The sequence below is a fragment of the Corvus brachyrhynchos genome, unplaced genomic scaffold (genome assembly GCF_000691975.1).
Source record: "Corvus brachyrhynchos isolate BGI_N302 unplaced genomic scaffold, ASM69197v1 scaffold148, whole genome shotgun sequence".
Classification (NCBI taxonomy): Eukaryota; Metazoa; Chordata; class Aves; order Passeriformes; family Corvidae; genus Corvus; species Corvus brachyrhynchos.
The window spans coordinates 570534-586722 of NW_008239785.1; the positions used below are offsets into that span (position 1 = coordinate 570534).

The window sequence follows — 16189 nt, forward strand, 5'->3', positions numbered from 1 at the left end:
AACTTTGAATAAGCTTTTGATGGGGCCCATGGCTCTGCTTGACCATAATGTCAGCTTGTAATTAGCAACAGATACCACTTCTGTCACTCCCGATGTTATCATCAGCCGTCTTGCGTTTCAAAGTGAGGAGAGGCATGTAAATTATGGGCAATTTGGTCTCTGGAATGGGCTTTATGGTTTTTTTCTGGTGGGCAACCCAGGAAGCCTGGAGTTTGTTACAGAGGTAGATGTTGAGCCGGCAGAGAGGAGCAGGAGGAAAGCAATGAGCATTACAGAGCTGCTCCAGCAGATCCCTGGAGGAAACGCATCCGTGCCAGCTCCACCATGAAGGGAGAGCTGAGTGGTGGCTCTCACAGGGGCTGTGTGTTTGGGGGAAGGAGGAGAGAAGGAGCCGGCAGAGAGGAGCAGGAGGAAAGCAATGAGCATTACAGAGCTGCTCCAGCAGATCCCTGGAGGAAACGCATCCGTGCCAGCTCCACCATGAAGGGAGAGCTGAGTGGTGGCTCTCACAGGGGCTGTGTGTTTGGAGGAGGGAGGAGAGAAGGTTTGGAAGGAGCTACTGTCCTGCCTCTGGAATGGGGGCCTCTGCAAGGCTCCATTTATACACTGATGAGACCTGGGTGGGAAGAGGGTGGCTCGTGCCTGGGCAGCCAATGCAGCCTTATTTCTGTTCAGAATATTGCAAGTATTCAGCTGACTAAGGCTCAATTGGCTTGAGAACAACCAAGGCAATATTTTCCCCTCATTGATAGGAAATGTTGCCTTCAATTAAAATTCAGTTTTCAGAGTGAAGGAAAGGCTTGTGTTTCCCAAAATGGGTTTGAATCTTTGCAAGAAAAACAAAACCCCCAAACTCACATAATTTCCAATTTTGACCAAAAGCAATTTTAATTCTGTTAGGAAAAAGGGAGCAAAATTTTTTGCTTCTGTTTTGGAGTGGGGTGAAGCAGGGGAAGTCTATGTCTTGCAGCAGGTCCAGTGAGTTTGCTGGCTCCCCTGGCACTGCTCTGCAGCTTAACAGATCCCACTGCCAGAGCACTGGCCTAGTATTTGATTTCATCTCTTGCTATACCAGTTACCAAGTGTCCTGTTCCTGCCCTGCTCTGGCCTTCTGCAGAAGGAGTCACACCAGAGTTGCTCTTTGCAAGGGCTCCCCAGGAAATGGGCTAAAACAGAATTTGGCCCCACACTGACTCTGTGGTGTCAAGTTCTCCCCTTTTGTTTGCTGGAGGAATTCAAGCGTCACTCTGCTGCTCCAATCTTTCTATCTACCACTGGCAAAGAACACAGCCAAAAAGGTTATCTGCCTCAAACAGAAATAGCTCATGTTTAGAAAAGAATTAAAATTTGTTCCCTTTAGAGTTGCAACCACATCCTCAAAGCTGTTAACCTGAAAGTGAACTTCAGATAATAAAACTCTAACCTCACCCCTACAGAAGAGCCAGCAGTCCGGAGCTACCTTGTGTGCTCTCCCCCTGTCTGCCCCATCGATTGCCTGATAGCACAGCTTGTTTTCTTTTTCCAAGGGAAGACAGCTACTAAATCTGTGCTCCCCATCCCTCTCAGCACTCTTGGGCTTCTCCACAGCTGCAACGCTTTTCCATCGTCCCTGCTCTCAGTTAAATAAACATTATGACACATACTGATTGCTTTAACAAACTTTACTGTTCCACGTCCTCGGCAAAGCACGGTTATCTTTTTACAGGGAACATTCCTTTCCTGTTGCTATGCCTACTTCAGCACCATCCAGCGTGATAGCCAAGACTGCTGAACAAACCCACAATTTCCAACCACTCCATTTTGCTCATCTTGAAATAGCTCAGAAGGGGTGTGGGGCCAGACCGCCGGCAGATGTGAGCTGTCAGAGCTCCTCTACCACAGCTCATCCCAGCAAGGACCCGGCCATGCTGTTGGAGGCTGAACGCCTCGGAGCTAAAAATGTCTTTGTGGAGCGAGGTGGGAGAAGGAAAAGAAGGGTATAGTCATAAATATTCTCCCAGCACAGCAGGGGAAGGTTGGTTTTATCCTCCCCATAAGGCTGCACTCGATGTTCTATAATTTGCAACTAAATTGCAGAATCCAGAAATATTTCTGGCAAATGGTATTTCACAACCATTCATCATCATCGTGCACAATTTCCTTTGCATGACAACCTATGTTTTAAAACTCGCAAAGAGAAGGGAAATTGCCATTTGTTTTGGCCAAGCCAAAATCGCCCTTGGCCCGGGGACTGGTGGTGCTGCTGCTGCTCAGGGCGATAAGCCCAGCGGGGCAGGTCCTGCCAGGTGGGTGCGGGCAACTCCTGTTCCACACGCCACCCAACAGTTTCAAGAAATGAGTGTATTTCAGTTTCCCCCAAGCAGCCCATTTTTCACCTCTAACACAGCAGAGCTATCACCCGTGTGGTTGTGCCACTTCGCTAATTACTGCCAGGCAGCCCAAAGATGTTAATGACAAATTTCCCCGAAGTCTGTGATTTCACCTTTTTGCATGTTGTTTTCACTTTCCCTTGTGCAAAATTTTCTTCTCAGCCAAGGGCAGGTTGGCTCCTGAGATACCTCAGTTCTCAAAGGTCTGATTGTTTATGTCTAGTGAAGACCCAGATGGTCCAAAATACATCTAGTATGTTGGACAACACAGGAGGAGGCCAGAGAAGCTGAAGAGGATTTCTGGCAGCTGATCAGTTGTAAAAAATAGTTCTTCCTCCTGGCATCAGCCAGAGTATTTTTGGGTCTGCAGGATGTGTGCACCTACTGCCCTCACAGCTCTCCAGGGTGTGAGCAGAGGAAAGGACTTGGAAGGAAACAGATAAATCCCAGCCCGAGCCACTTGTAGTCTGTATTCCAACAGCAAGAGCATTGCCAGCTATGCAAGGGTTGGAGACAGCCCCGTTTCCAGGGCCAGGCCAGCACTCACTTGCCCCTTGCTGGGGGATTCACCACCTTGTCCCACCTCTGCACCCAGAGCTATGTCCATCTCATGGGTCCAGGAGCTGCAGGAAGAGGTATGCCAGGGTCAGGGAGATTATACATGCAGTTGGAGGGGTCACCTTGGGATAAACCCAGCACTGAGGGAGGAGGTTTCTCTGTTCTTCCAAATGGAGTTGTACATGATGGCTCTCTGGAGACCCTCCACCAACCCTGCCCCAAGGGATCCAGCCAGGACAGCCAACTTCTCCCAAACCCAGGGATGTTTCTGCTGGCAGTCCCCCAAGGACTCATCTCCGGCCACAGCAGCACAGCCAGGGCAGCACTCGAAGCCTGCATGGCTCAGGAAGTGAAGGGATCAGAGAGCTGGACAGGCCCAAACCCAGATGGGGAGAGATAACCACGTGAATAGAGGAAATGATTCAGAACCTGGAGCTGTGAACAGCACAGGCTGCATGCCCTGGGTCTTCAACTGGCCTCTCCCAACACGGAGTGGTTGGAGTTTTTTTCCAGGACTCAGACAGGGATTCTTGGAAGCATATCAGGGCTGGGTGTGTGCACCAGATCCACGTGGAGAAAATCTGTTGTCTGATGTCTGGAGCATCAGTTGAGCGTTTTTCCATTTCACTCTCTGCAGGTTCCACAAGCTGAAGATTAAACAGACACATTCCTTGTGCTCATTTGCCTTTATTAAAGGAATAATGTACCTGCACATTACCAGCAAGGCCTACACCTAGGAGAAGTACTGTAGGTTATAATGGGAACAAGCACTCCTTCCATGGACAAAACATCTCCAAAGGCTTTTTTGGTCCATCAGGACCAATTCTTTGCTGTAATTCCAGTGCTTATTCTCACTGAACTGGCCAAGGTCAGCCACATTGGGAAGGGCTCTTTCCCACCATACCCTGCTAGCACATGCTCTGCCCTGCTCTGGAGGGCAGCTCCCTGCCCCCAGCCCCCCAGCTCCTGTGCCAGGCCCCCTTCACCACCCTGTATTTAAGCTCACCTCAGATTAACAAGCTGGCACTACTGGTCCCTTTTTCAGCTTTTCCAGCCCATTTCCTGGGCACAAGCTCTGCTTTCTGCCTCTCCACAGAATTGGGATTGCACAGCCTAATTGTCAAGGCTTGAGGTAAAAATGGACCTCCAAGACACCCCTGTGACTTCCACATCAGCTTGCCCAGTTTGCCAGCTTGACTGTGTGAGGGCAGCAGATGCTCCTTTTTGCTTTGGCTCCCTTTTGACTGTTTGGCAAAGTGCTACAGAAGCACATCAGACACCTTGGCTGCTTCTGGAAAGGTCCCTCCGATCACTCTCGCCTCCATTACCATCCCACCTCAGTCCTGATCAGCATCTTCCAGCCTTTGTCCTCACCCCATCCCTACAGGTTACTTATTTGCCTAAAATCACCTTCTTGTCCTGCTTGTCCAACTTGTAGAAGTGAAATAAGTTCACCTTTTCCTCCTGCCTACGGCATGGCCTCCACCAATTTACATCTTGGCTGCACAAGAAAAAAATCAAAGGCAGCGGTGATCCCCAAGTTTTGATCATCTCAGATGCTGTTGCAGGAGCTGTGACAGTCACAAGAGAGGAGAAGATCGAGGGTGGGTGGCCCCAGATATCATTGTGTTTAATTTCACATCATTAAATTGAAATGGGATTGAGTTACATCCAGTCAGTCTCTGAGAAATACAGTAAGAAAGGTCAGTGGCAGGGTCCAGCCCTTGGACAACACTGGATGTGGCATGGAGTGAAGCACTCAGGACCATAAATCAGTTCCCCACAGGACAACCAGATGAAATTTCTGAATTCACCCCTGATCTGGCTCTGAACTGGACACACAGGAAGCGCTAGAGCTGCCCACTTGAGAAATTAATCCACTCCAGACCAGCCTCAAGCCTGGTCCTGAAGGCAAGCACACCTCCCTGCCCCTGTGTCCTCTGGCCATGGACTGGAAATGCCACCTAAATTAGTGGGAAGGGAGTCTGCTTTCCTGTTTGTGCAAGAACTGACTTCTCTGAAGATTTGCCAGTGGTGGGGCTGGGTTTCAGAAGGATAAAATTCTGGTGAGATGAAGGGGAACATCAGTGAAGGTCAGCAAGCATTTGGGGTTAAATTTCTCCCCAGATTTATGTGAGGTTTGCATTGTCTGGCCTTCTTAAGCTATGCGATTTCTTGCATTCCTGTGAAACAAGAAGCCAAATTCATACTTGCTCTACATCCATTCATTTCTCTCCTGAAATTAATTTTGGGAGGGCTGTGGATGTTTTACCTTTGGCTTGCTTTGAGCCTGCCTCTGGCTTTGAGCCTGCCTTGTAGTTCTTCCTTTTCAGGGGAAAGAAAACAAAATCAAAATCAGAGCCATCAGACCCACATTTCCAAATATATCTATTTCCTACCATCTCTTTAGGAAAGAAGCATAGAGAATCTTTACACATCTCCCAACAAAAGGGGCAGAAAAGAATGGTTTGGTGAAGAAGTGGAGAAAGAAATCTGCAAACTTAAACCAAGACGGAGCAACAGATGAGATCCTGTCTCTGAAGAAATGACATTATGAGTCTGGTGAGGAGATGGAACAGGCTGCTTGTTGGAGTTTCTATCTAGGAAGCATCAGGCTGCCAGAGACTCCTGTAAGTGGAAGTTCTGGAAGAGAGAGCACGATCTGTCAAAGGGAGGAAGTGGTGCCAAGCAACACCGTCGACAATGGTTGACAGAAGAACCTTCTCGGGACCATTTGAGAATTTCTGTCCATTACAGAGGCTCTTGCAAAATCCCTACAAAATCCCAGCTCAGACTCAGCTATTCCAGAAACAATTGAACCACTTCAGAGCAGCAAGCAAATACCTAAATAATCCCTCTTGATCCTGGGCCCAGCAACAGCCTGGTGGGAGGGTGCTGAGATCCCAGATGTGCTGGGGTGGGTGCAAAGCACACTGCTGCAGCCATGGCTCTCCTGGGATGATCCCTTTCCCCTTGGCCAGCCCCAGAACCAGTGTCCCACCAGATCTGCTATGGCATCGTGGCCATAGTCACCATTCCTGTCCTTGCTCCTGCAGCACCTGCCCTCCTGGCTCAGGCTCAGGGAGCCCAGCAGTGCTGCAGTCTTGAGATGGCCTCAGGCTTTGCTCAAGAAAGTGGTTTCACTCCTGTTGAGCCATAACAGTGGGAGTAGGACAGCACCTGCAGACACAGACCAGAGACATACACGCAGAATTCTGGGGTGGCAGGTATGTGAGTGCCTGTACATTTTCCAAAAAGGGTATGGATTTTGTGGGAGGCTCCCCTGCTTTCGAGCTCTCCGCTCTAAAAGATCTCTTTTAAGAAAGTTGTCATTCAGTTACATGACACTTTTACAAGTAAACAACTGCTGCTTAGAAATCAGCTCCAGTCCATCTGCAAAAGCCTGGAAAATGCCAAATTCATGATTCCAGGAGAATATTATGTCTCAGGGCTCCCACCACCTGACCCAGTAGCAGATCTGCACTCATTTTCCAGCAAGTTATGTTTAATTCTGGCCTCTTAGAGCCAGACTGCTTAGCCCTGAAGTAGAAAGTTTAATACCCCTTTCAGAACACCATTAGCATTAACTATTTTTACTGCATATTCCTGTTACTCATGTAAGTGGATCCCCTTTGGGCCTGGCTCCAGGCAGCCCCTGAGCATTTGTTCGAGTGAACTCAGCGCAGTCCAAGCCACAGCAAAGAGCTGCTCCCAAAATTCCTGCAAGTGATGCTCACTTAGCACGAGCTGCACAGCTGGACTGGTTGGCTTCCCTGAACACAGACCCACAGCCACTGGGCACAGCCTCAGAGTGCGACTGCACAGAGATCCTGGGGCTGCTGAGCTGGAGGAGAATGGGACTAGTGCTGCCATCAGCTCTGCTGACCCACAGAACCACAGAATGAACCAGGTTGGAAAAGACCTTTGAGATCATCGAGTCCAACCTATGACCTGACACCTCCTCATCAACCAAACCACGGCACTGAGTGCCACATCCAGGCTTTTCCTAAACACCTCCAGGGATGGTGACTCCACCCCCTCCCTGGGCAGCCCATCCCAGTGCCCAATCACTCTTTCAGTGAAGAATTTTTTCCCGGTGTCTGACCTAAACCTCTGCTGGTGCAGCTTAAGGCTGTGTCCCCTCGTTCTGTCAGTGGTTGCCTGGGAGAAGAGCCCGATCCCCACCTGGCTACAGCCACACCTTCCAGGGAGTTGTAGAGTGTGATAAGGTCTCCCTGAGCCTCCTTTTTTCCAGGCTAAACAATCCCAGATCCCTCAGCTTGTGTTCCAGGCCCTTCAGCAGCCTTGTTGCCCTCCTCTGGACCCAGGGCAGATCCCCATGTCCTGACACCCTGCAGCCCTGCTCCGCCCTACACATTGCTCTGGGAGAGTGAAACCCTCTCTGATTGGGCTTTTTTTTGTTGCTGCTGTGGGGCAGCTTGCCAGCCTCCCTGTAATCACTTCAGAAGTGCAAAACAGCCTGATCTACATTTCTGGTTCACACCTATTTTTTCAATGATATTTTTGGAGTGAGCCAGATTCTTAATTGGAAAGGATATTACCTGGTGCCTCTGCAGTGAGGATCAGTGCTAATGCTTCCTCTCATCATATTCTCCCATTTGTTTTGCATTCAAAGCAATCCTAAAATCTGCACTTGAGATAGAAAAATCTCCCAGGAAGAGCCCTTCGGTCTGGTAATGGCATTTTCCTCATCTGCTGTGAATGTCATTGCTGCAATGTTCCCTTTTAGCACTCTGGGCTGTAGCTCTGTATTAGGCCAACAAAAATAATAAGTCCTAAAATGAAAACCTCCAGATGATCTTGGCAGAAACAGCACGTCCATCACAAATGGAAATCACATTTGATACTCCACAATGGCAGGAAACTCACCTGGTTTTATTTAGTCTCCATGCAGTTATGTGCTATTGGCACTTCTCCAGAGTATCTTTTGAGAGGGACTTTTTTTTTAAACTCTCAGTTAGTGTCTGTCTTTTCTTATCTAGAACAGCCCTCATGTTTGATTTTCACTGAGGCCCTGTGCTGATTTTTTTTGTTTGTCTACTGTAAAAAGGTATAAGGGAACTCAGCAATCCATGCATTTACAGCTCTGTTCCCACAACAAGGTGCTTAAAATAAAGAAATTGGCTGAGGGTAATTGCTTGATATGAGAAAGATTATACAGGCAATGAACATCTGTATCACAGCTACAGTTGATGGCTCTGAGTGCTGTATCACGTGCCAGGAGCTCCCTGCCAAAAAAAATACTCAGAAAAAAAAAATTTTCCAGCCCAACATATGCTTATATAAGACTTACCCAGTATGCAAAGAAGCTCATGAAAAAAAAAAAAGAAAGAAAGAAAAAGAAAAAAAAAAAAAGAAAAAAGGAAGGAAAAAAAAGGACAAAGACAAGAGCATTGAAATAACACAGGAAATTATGCAACTGATACCTGAGCCTGAGCATTGCAGATCCTATCCAGAAACCTCCCTGTCTTGCAAAGCTTTGGTAAAATAAAGCAAGTCATCCTTCTTTTTGAAACTGAGCTTGTTGATACAGAGTCAGATAAAGGTTTTGCATCTACGTGGTCACTGCAGGCCAGAGCAGCAGCAACACGGCCAAGTTTTGTCATCTCCAGCACCTGGGCAGGGGGACTCCCCCCTTGCTCTCCCCCCCTGCCCTCCCTCCAGGGCTCAGCACACACCTGAGGGGCACGTGGACTTTGGCTGATCCTTTGCACGGGCTCCAACTGTCTCTGTGGCTCTTAGCATGCGAGCTGCATGGATTAAAGGGAATGGGGAAACAAGTCTGGAATAAAATCAGCTGTGAATTTTTTTGCCAGAAATTTAAGCTGACCCACAGAAAACTCATTTCTGAGATAAGTTCAAGAACATTTCCCACCTTATTATTTCCATGTTTGCGTTTGACATACGGGAGGGTCACATCCCCTTCTTCTCCAGGAACTTCAGCTGTGGGGGCTCTGTAATCCCCACTCATCTGTAATCCCCAGTTCACCTGGGACTCCCAGAAATTCACTTGGGTACCTGAGGGAAATCCACAGAGCCATAGGTGAACAGGTGAGGGTTACATGAGCTGCATTTCACTGCTCAGCAGAGACGGGAGCCTGGCCGGGACTTGCCCGGGCACAGCACCGGGAGCTCGACACCGCATCTTCAGACTTGCCACGGGAGATCCCCTTCCCACCTAGCACCCAGCAAAGAAGGAGGAAAAGTTCTCAGGCTCCCTTGTGCTCGGGGGGGCTGCTGACCAGAGAAGCTCTGGTTCTGTTTTGTTTTGGTGAAGAGCTCACCCATCCCATGACCAACCACCCTTGCCAATGGTTTGTGTCTGCACTGAGGGTCTGGACACCACCAGCAGCTGCAGAAGGAAGAGAGAAGCACCAGACATCTAAATCTTGCCAAGCAGTTGTGTAGTGAGGGGAAGGGAAGGCAAAGACAGGACAGGACCAGAACAGTCTCCCTGCCCTGAGTGAAACACTTGCACATGTCTCCTGAAAGAAGACAACTGCCTGCAAAACGCTTTGATGGGAGCCCCCCAGTAGCATGGTGTGAAGAAACCTTATAGGCTTGGCCTGGAAAGGTTTGATTTGGAGTTCAGTGGCACCAGTGGGAGTTTCCATCCTAGCTTCAACAAGCCAGAAACTTGCCATATTCTTGTTTAGGCTTTAGGAAGCCATACATTCAGGGGTTCCCATGCCCCTGCCTCTTGGTCTCTCCCTGCTCCCATACTACCCACCTCACCATTAGGTTGTCTTCTCCCACTGGTCCAAAACTGCAACCCACTTTCTTCCTTTCAGCACAGCTCCCTCTCCATCAGGCCCAGTGGTAAACACATTCACAGAGCCTGGAGAGATATGTTTCTCCTCTTGGGCTGCAGAGCCCCAGAACTGCCCAAAATCAAATTAATAGATTAATGTCAGGGAGAGAAGCATGTCCCCACCGCTGCCTTCCCAGGCCCAATCCCACAGCACCTCATAAACAGCCCCACTGTAGGATCTGGCCATGCCCTTTGGCCAAGTGGGACCTGAGCCTCGTGATCATGAAGGAGTCCTTTGTACCTCTGAAATGCTGTGAGCCTGTGAAAAAAAGTTCCAACAGTCCCAAACTCCTTGGTGTCCCAGAAAGTGAGTGAGCAGAGGGGGTGGGAGAGTTCCTGAGCACGTCTCAGTGGGCAGAAGGAGGACTATCTAATCAGATGTGGATGGAGAACGAATAAAAAACAGCTGCTTCTCACCAGATCTTCTCCCAACTGGAAAAAAAAATGCAAACACATACAAGAACAAGGGAAGAGGCACTGATGAGCTGTTATCTGAATTTATTGCCATCATCTGACCCACAGTGGGGTCTACTTTTTTTTCTTCCTTTAATTTATAACCCAGTTTCTCATCACATCCTGACATCACCCAGGGAGTTAGATTTCATAAACATGCACACACATCTCACTGGAAACAGGATGAACCCCTGGGCCATCCTGGGCTCTATGCAGCATCACCCCAGCAGCACTCCCCAGGCACCCTCTCTTCCAAGACACTTGGTGTGACCACGACAGAGCCACCCACCTTTCAAGCTCTGAAGGCAGCTTGGAGGGGATTTTTGTACCACTCCAGTCTAAGGCAGCATTCACCCTCGTGTCCTCTTGCTCCACCCTCACTGCACTTTCCTTCCAAGGGCGCCAGAGCACTCCAGAATGATTTATGCTGTTTTCTTTTGGCAGTACAATATATCAAATCCTTCAGAGACTGGGTGGAACCAGAACTGCCTCCTCCATCACTCAATCCAGGCTCAGGCTGGAGAAGCCAGTGGTCAGCATGTCCTGACCAACACGTTCCCTGGTCCAGCATGGGTCCAAGAGAAGCAGTGCCCGTGTGAACGGCCCATGTGGGAGCTCTTGCCTCTCCTAACATTGGAATGAGAAAGCTGCCATTCATTTGTCTAAATTCTCTGATACTTGTCTGCCTGCAGCTTCCCTTGGTGAGAAATCAGGAAGTGCCCCCTTTCACAGTGATCTCGGCTGAAAGGTCAGACCAGATGAGCATGGGGCTTAACTTCCCTCTGCTTTCAGAGGTGGCAAGACAAGCTGCAGCTCAGGGAGGGCACAGGGGAGCACAGAACACTGTCAGCACAGGCAGTTTAGCTCCAAACTGCTTTTAAAACCAGTTCAGCCAAACCAGTGTGAGACTGGATAGAAACCAGCCTTGGGACCAGCAGCAGTAATGCACAGGCAGCTAGTCTGTGGATTTACTTGGAATGATTCAGGTTGCTGTCCCAACAGCTTGCCTTAGCTTGATTACCTGTAAAATCAACTCAAATTAGTGGAATGTAAAATGGGACAAAATTGAGCTATGATGTGAAGGCAGGGAGAGAAACACAGGATCTCCCAACGGGTTCACTTTTCCTTCAGCACAGACATGTCTGAGCAGGGCTTGTCCTGGGGCTGGACACCAGCAGGGCCAGCTGGATGGCCCCATACAAGTCAACATCTAGTTGCTCCATCTTTTTCTGTGTACCCAGCCTAAAATCCACCTACCCAGCTGCTCAGCTCCAGACTGATGTTCTCACGAACCCCCAGGCTCTCCGCAGCAGACTTAACACAGGAGCTCTGGAATAATCTCCTGGAAGAGCAGGAGCAGCTTCCTCCAGCCCGTTTGCTGGTTGGGATAGTTCTTCCTTTGACTGATGATCAAGAAGCTATTATGCCCTGAGAGGGGAGTGATTTGTTCTATAATGCTCATGGCATTGCTTCAGTGCTTGGCAATTCTGTCTTGTTATCACTAGTGGAGAATTTTACAGGCCACTGACAGACCTTCAAACGTGGCCATTGCTGTGTGGAAAATCCAATTTGCTTTGGAAGTCTCCTGACACAAGGCCTTGTCTTCATGGTCCCTTGGCAAACCATTTTCAGCACATGCATTAGTTCATGACCCTGTGATTTAACGGACATCATTAAATTTTAGCAGAAGAATCCATCACTTTAAAGGAACCCCTAACAAGTGTGTGACCTAAAAGTGAGACCTAATATCCTGGCATCTTCACACAAAGGGCTCCTTTTCTCTTAACATTTGGCTTATCTCCACGCCACTCCCAGGTCAAGTTCAGCAGTGAGCCCTGGTCATCAATGCACCATTGAGCTGCTCCAGGAAAAGCAAATCACATCAAAGCAAAAAATGTAAATGTGCATTTCTTCGCAGCATCCCCCACTGCCAAACAGATAACAAGTTTATGTAGGCACAGAAAAAAAAAAAATCCCTATTTGAATAGTAATTGTTTGCTTATAAATTAACCCACAGAACCGTGCCACATGCCGTAAAACAATTTTACATTACATGGGCTTAAACGGTGGGGCTGCTATAATAAACTCTATGTTGAGTCACCAAATTCCTCACATTCTTTGACTTCCCATTATGTCTCAAATGTCAGATATTTCACTGGGGTAACAAGCAGTAGCAAGGGCTGGGGGTTTGCGTGGGTTTTAATTGTAAAAGCAACATTCTCACAGAGAAGGACAGACAAGGTTCACAACCCCACTCTGTGGCTTGGGCAGATTGGAGGAGCTTCAAAGACTCCTTGTCTCCCCACTGGGTTGTTTTGGGGGTTTAAGGCCCCTCCAATCTGGCTGAGGGTCTCAAAGCTGTACAGCACTACCAGGCCTGGGTCGTGGAGCCTCTGCAGGCTGCTTCCTTCCCATGAAAAATGTGTATGAGAGTGGGGCTGCAGCCTGCAGAGGCTCCTGGCTTTGGGCAAACCATCAAATGGCTGCAACAGCCTCACGGCTACCCTCCATTCCAATTGCATTGTCAAAGGCAAAGTAAGTCTTCATCACTTGGAGATTGTTCAGTAAAATCTAGACTTTATTTATTATAAAACATCAGTGTTTAAAGATTTTAAGATCTTGTGGATTCTCCTCTTCCTTTGTATTGTGGTGCAGAGGAAGCCGGACCTTACTCAGAGAGCATTTATGTCTCATGTGCTTTTGGTTGGTCCTTTGTCTCCAGAGAGCATCAGTGAAGGTTGTGCACCTTCTCCATGGATCCAAGACAAACCTGTAGGCAATTTTGACATAACCTTTCTCCCAAAAATGCAACTGAGGCTCCGACTTTGTCCATGTCCTTAAGCATGGATGCTTCATGGAGGCTGCTGGCAGAAGCTCAGGAAAGAAACAGGAGCCCAGGCATATCCTGTGATGTACCCAAAACATGTGCATGTGCCTGGATTAAGAGAGGAATTGCCCAGGGCCAACAAAAAGAGCTGAATTTCCCTTCCCTCAGTCTGGAACGCAGGTTTGGCTGGTGTTTAACACTGATCCAGGGGTGAAGCAGAGCTCAAGGCCATGGCAGATGTGCAGATTTGTCTCTTGCAAGGGCAGTGAGAGCACAGGCAGCCCTGGCCCCATGACACAGCTCCACTCCCAGCTCTGGAGGAGCCCAGCAGCCTGGGGAGCACCTGTGAGATTTTTCTTCTCAACCACACGGCCCCGTGCCTGCAGTTTTCCAATGCTGACAGAAAGAGTTTGAGGGTGAAAAGCACGCTGGGTGGTTATGACCAGACCCATGCCATTCCTCCTGGCATCTCTCCAGCATGAGCCCACTGTGCTCATCCAGGCAGGCTGTGCTTCAGCCCATCTGGCAGGAGCTGGGCTGAGGACGGACAGGACCTGGCATCCTGCAGCCACAGAAAATTCAAAAATATTGGGAGGGTCAGGCTACCACGATTCACTTTTTCTCTCCCTCCTCTCTTGTGCAAACGGGGTTGGGAGAAAGGGAGGGAGGCCCCACTGTCGCTCACCCCGATGGCAGGAGCATCCAGAGCTGAGCAAGCCCTGTGCCCCACACTGATTTCAACAAGCCCAGAAAAAAACACAACAGAAGCACAAGGATTTATCGTCTATGGTCTCTTCCCAGCTATAACCAACAGAAAACATCTGTAGGGGGAAGGAACCACTCGTTTACTCTCTGAAATGTCAGTGAAACCCCAGAGAAAAGGAGCCAAATGTAGCAATTATCCAGGGCTCCTCTAGCCCCCTGCAATAATCAAATATAGCTAACTTGCATTGACTCCTTTTTGTGCTGACTCCAGGCATGAAACAAGAAGATCACAAAGGAAAATCACCCCCAATCCTCCAGCCTTTCTCAAAAACTGTGAGCTGGGACTAACTAACCCCTAGGAGGAAAGCACAGCCTGAAGGACAGGAGCTTTAAAAACTTAATCCCTTCAGACAAATGTGAAATACGTGTGTTTGAGCTGGAGCATGAATCAGAGATGATTCTCAGCAATCCCTGATTTAATAACAGCGAGAGCTGGGTGCAGTGGATGCAGCTTTTCCCCCTCCCTCTACCTGCCAAATCCATCTCCAGCTTTTGAGGCTGATTTGGGGCTGGCTGTGGCACCATTAACTCAAACCTAAACAGCCTGCTCCCATCACCGACAGGGAGCCACGGGGTCAGCTAGAAACCAGAGAAAATCTTTTTAGTCATTTCTGAACGCAAAGCAAACCCTGATGATATCACTTACTCATGCAGACACTCAGTCGGGCAGTTTGCTGCCAGAGCACCTGGTCCTGCTGCCTCAAAATGCTGTGAGGGAGCCCCTTACACTTTATTAACCAAACTCACAGGTTTCTTTCCAGAAAAGAAAGATGTGAAGATGATGTGCAGGGCCGTGGGTGCAAGTGGGACCACCTGCAACTGAGCTCAGCCCCAGCATGGTGGGGCTCCATGGGGGGGAGATGCTCCCACCCATCCCAAGCAGAATCCCCCACTTATCAGGGTTTTTGTGGTGGAGGAACAGCCTCGTCCTCCAGCTGCCTCTCCTCAAGGCTGGAGAGCTTCCCCCAGCTCCCTGGCCAGCAAATAAACCACTCTAAAGCAAAGATGTTCTCTGCTCAAGGCAAGGAGCAGGAGCTGAGGCCACCAGTGCGGGACCTGCCACCACACCCAGCCCCTGTGCTCTGATTGCACCTGCAGGTCTGAGCTGAGCTCCAGGGGCATGGCCAGCACCACCACTCTGGATGGCTTTAGCACTAAATAAACAGGATAAACAGAGGGAAAGGGAGGCTCAGAGAGAGGAAACAACTTGTCCCTGAGTCACCGACAGCTAGAAACAGATTGCAGGTCTCCTCCTCCAGGCCTGCTCTGTTTTCCTGCCTGGGAATGTTGTTCTGTGGCTGTATCACCTTCTCTCAGCCTCCCCTCCAGCACAGTTTCACTGCCCCCTCCTCCCCAGCACTGAAGGATCTAAGCAGGAAGCCCAGGGTTGGTGGTCCAGTAAGAAATGCAAGGAAGGAGGCAACCTCTCTCCTGGGACCAGACTAGGTGGCCCTTTTTTGGTTCATGAGGAAATCAAGGGGAAAAAATGAAAATAAAAAGAAGAGAAAAATACCCATGTCCAAAGCTTGTTTTTTTCTGAGCAACTCCAGTTGTTTCTGCTTCCTAATAAATCATGTAGGCCAGGGACAACCAATCTGCACAGCATTATTATTGTCTCAATACATTTGTTGAAAGAAAAATAACACTGCGGCTTTGCTGAAGCAGACAGGATCTGCTTTTCCAAAAGGTTTGTTGATATTAGTCCACAGTCTTGTTGGGCTCCATGTATACTCTGGACTGAAAGAGCTTTGCTGCATTCCCATCTCTAAGATACAGAGAGTCACCAAACCTAAATATTACCCTGAGCAGCTGAGACCTCAAAAGGTCTTTCTTTGTTTTGCTCCACACTCTGTTTCCCATTAACTCTTCAGCAGCGTTTGTGTGCCTTAGACTTGCAGAGCCCAGGGCTGAACTTGGCTCCAGGCTGAACTATCTCACATCCATCTAAACAACAGCAACTTTGCAACCTGCAGGATTTACTCTAGAAGATTTTCCACTGGATGTGAGCAGCACAAGTCCCCTCCACTCCAGGGGCCAACTGAGGGCAGCCCAGGCTCTGTTTGGTGGACAAGCAGCACTTTGGTACGTGGTTATATCAGCAACTTATTGCCATCCAACAGCCCCAGAAAGTGATTCTCAGTCATCCCACATTAAGGAGCTGCAGGTTCTACTCCCCACCAGCCCACTCCTCTGCAGTTCCTCACACCTAAAAGCATCAGCACATTGTATGGACAGTCCACATGCTTAAATCCCCAGTGTTTAAAGACACCCAGAGCAGGGGCCATCAGCACCCCAGTGCTTGTCCTTGGCCCAAGAGAAGCAAGAAGTTGGACTGGGTGCAGAGAGCAATGCTCTGGGGTCAGTGGTGTGCCCTTGTCTGTCCAT

General features: G+C 48.9%; 1 long non-coding RNA gene across 1 annotated transcript; it reads right to left on the reverse strand.

The window, feature by feature from the left end:
- Positions 1 to 1601: 1601 nt before the first annotated feature.
- Positions 1602 to 12609, reverse strand: LOC108448881. Its single transcript, XR_001864952.1, has 4 exons — positions 9679 to 12609; positions 8824 to 8966; positions 8627 to 8698; positions 1602 to 3574 (listed from the first exon to the last, which is right to left on the reverse strand). It is a non-coding gene; the product is annotated as an uncharacterized LOC108448881 (long non-coding RNA).
- Between the last annotated feature and the right edge of the window lie 3580 nt (positions 12610 to 16189).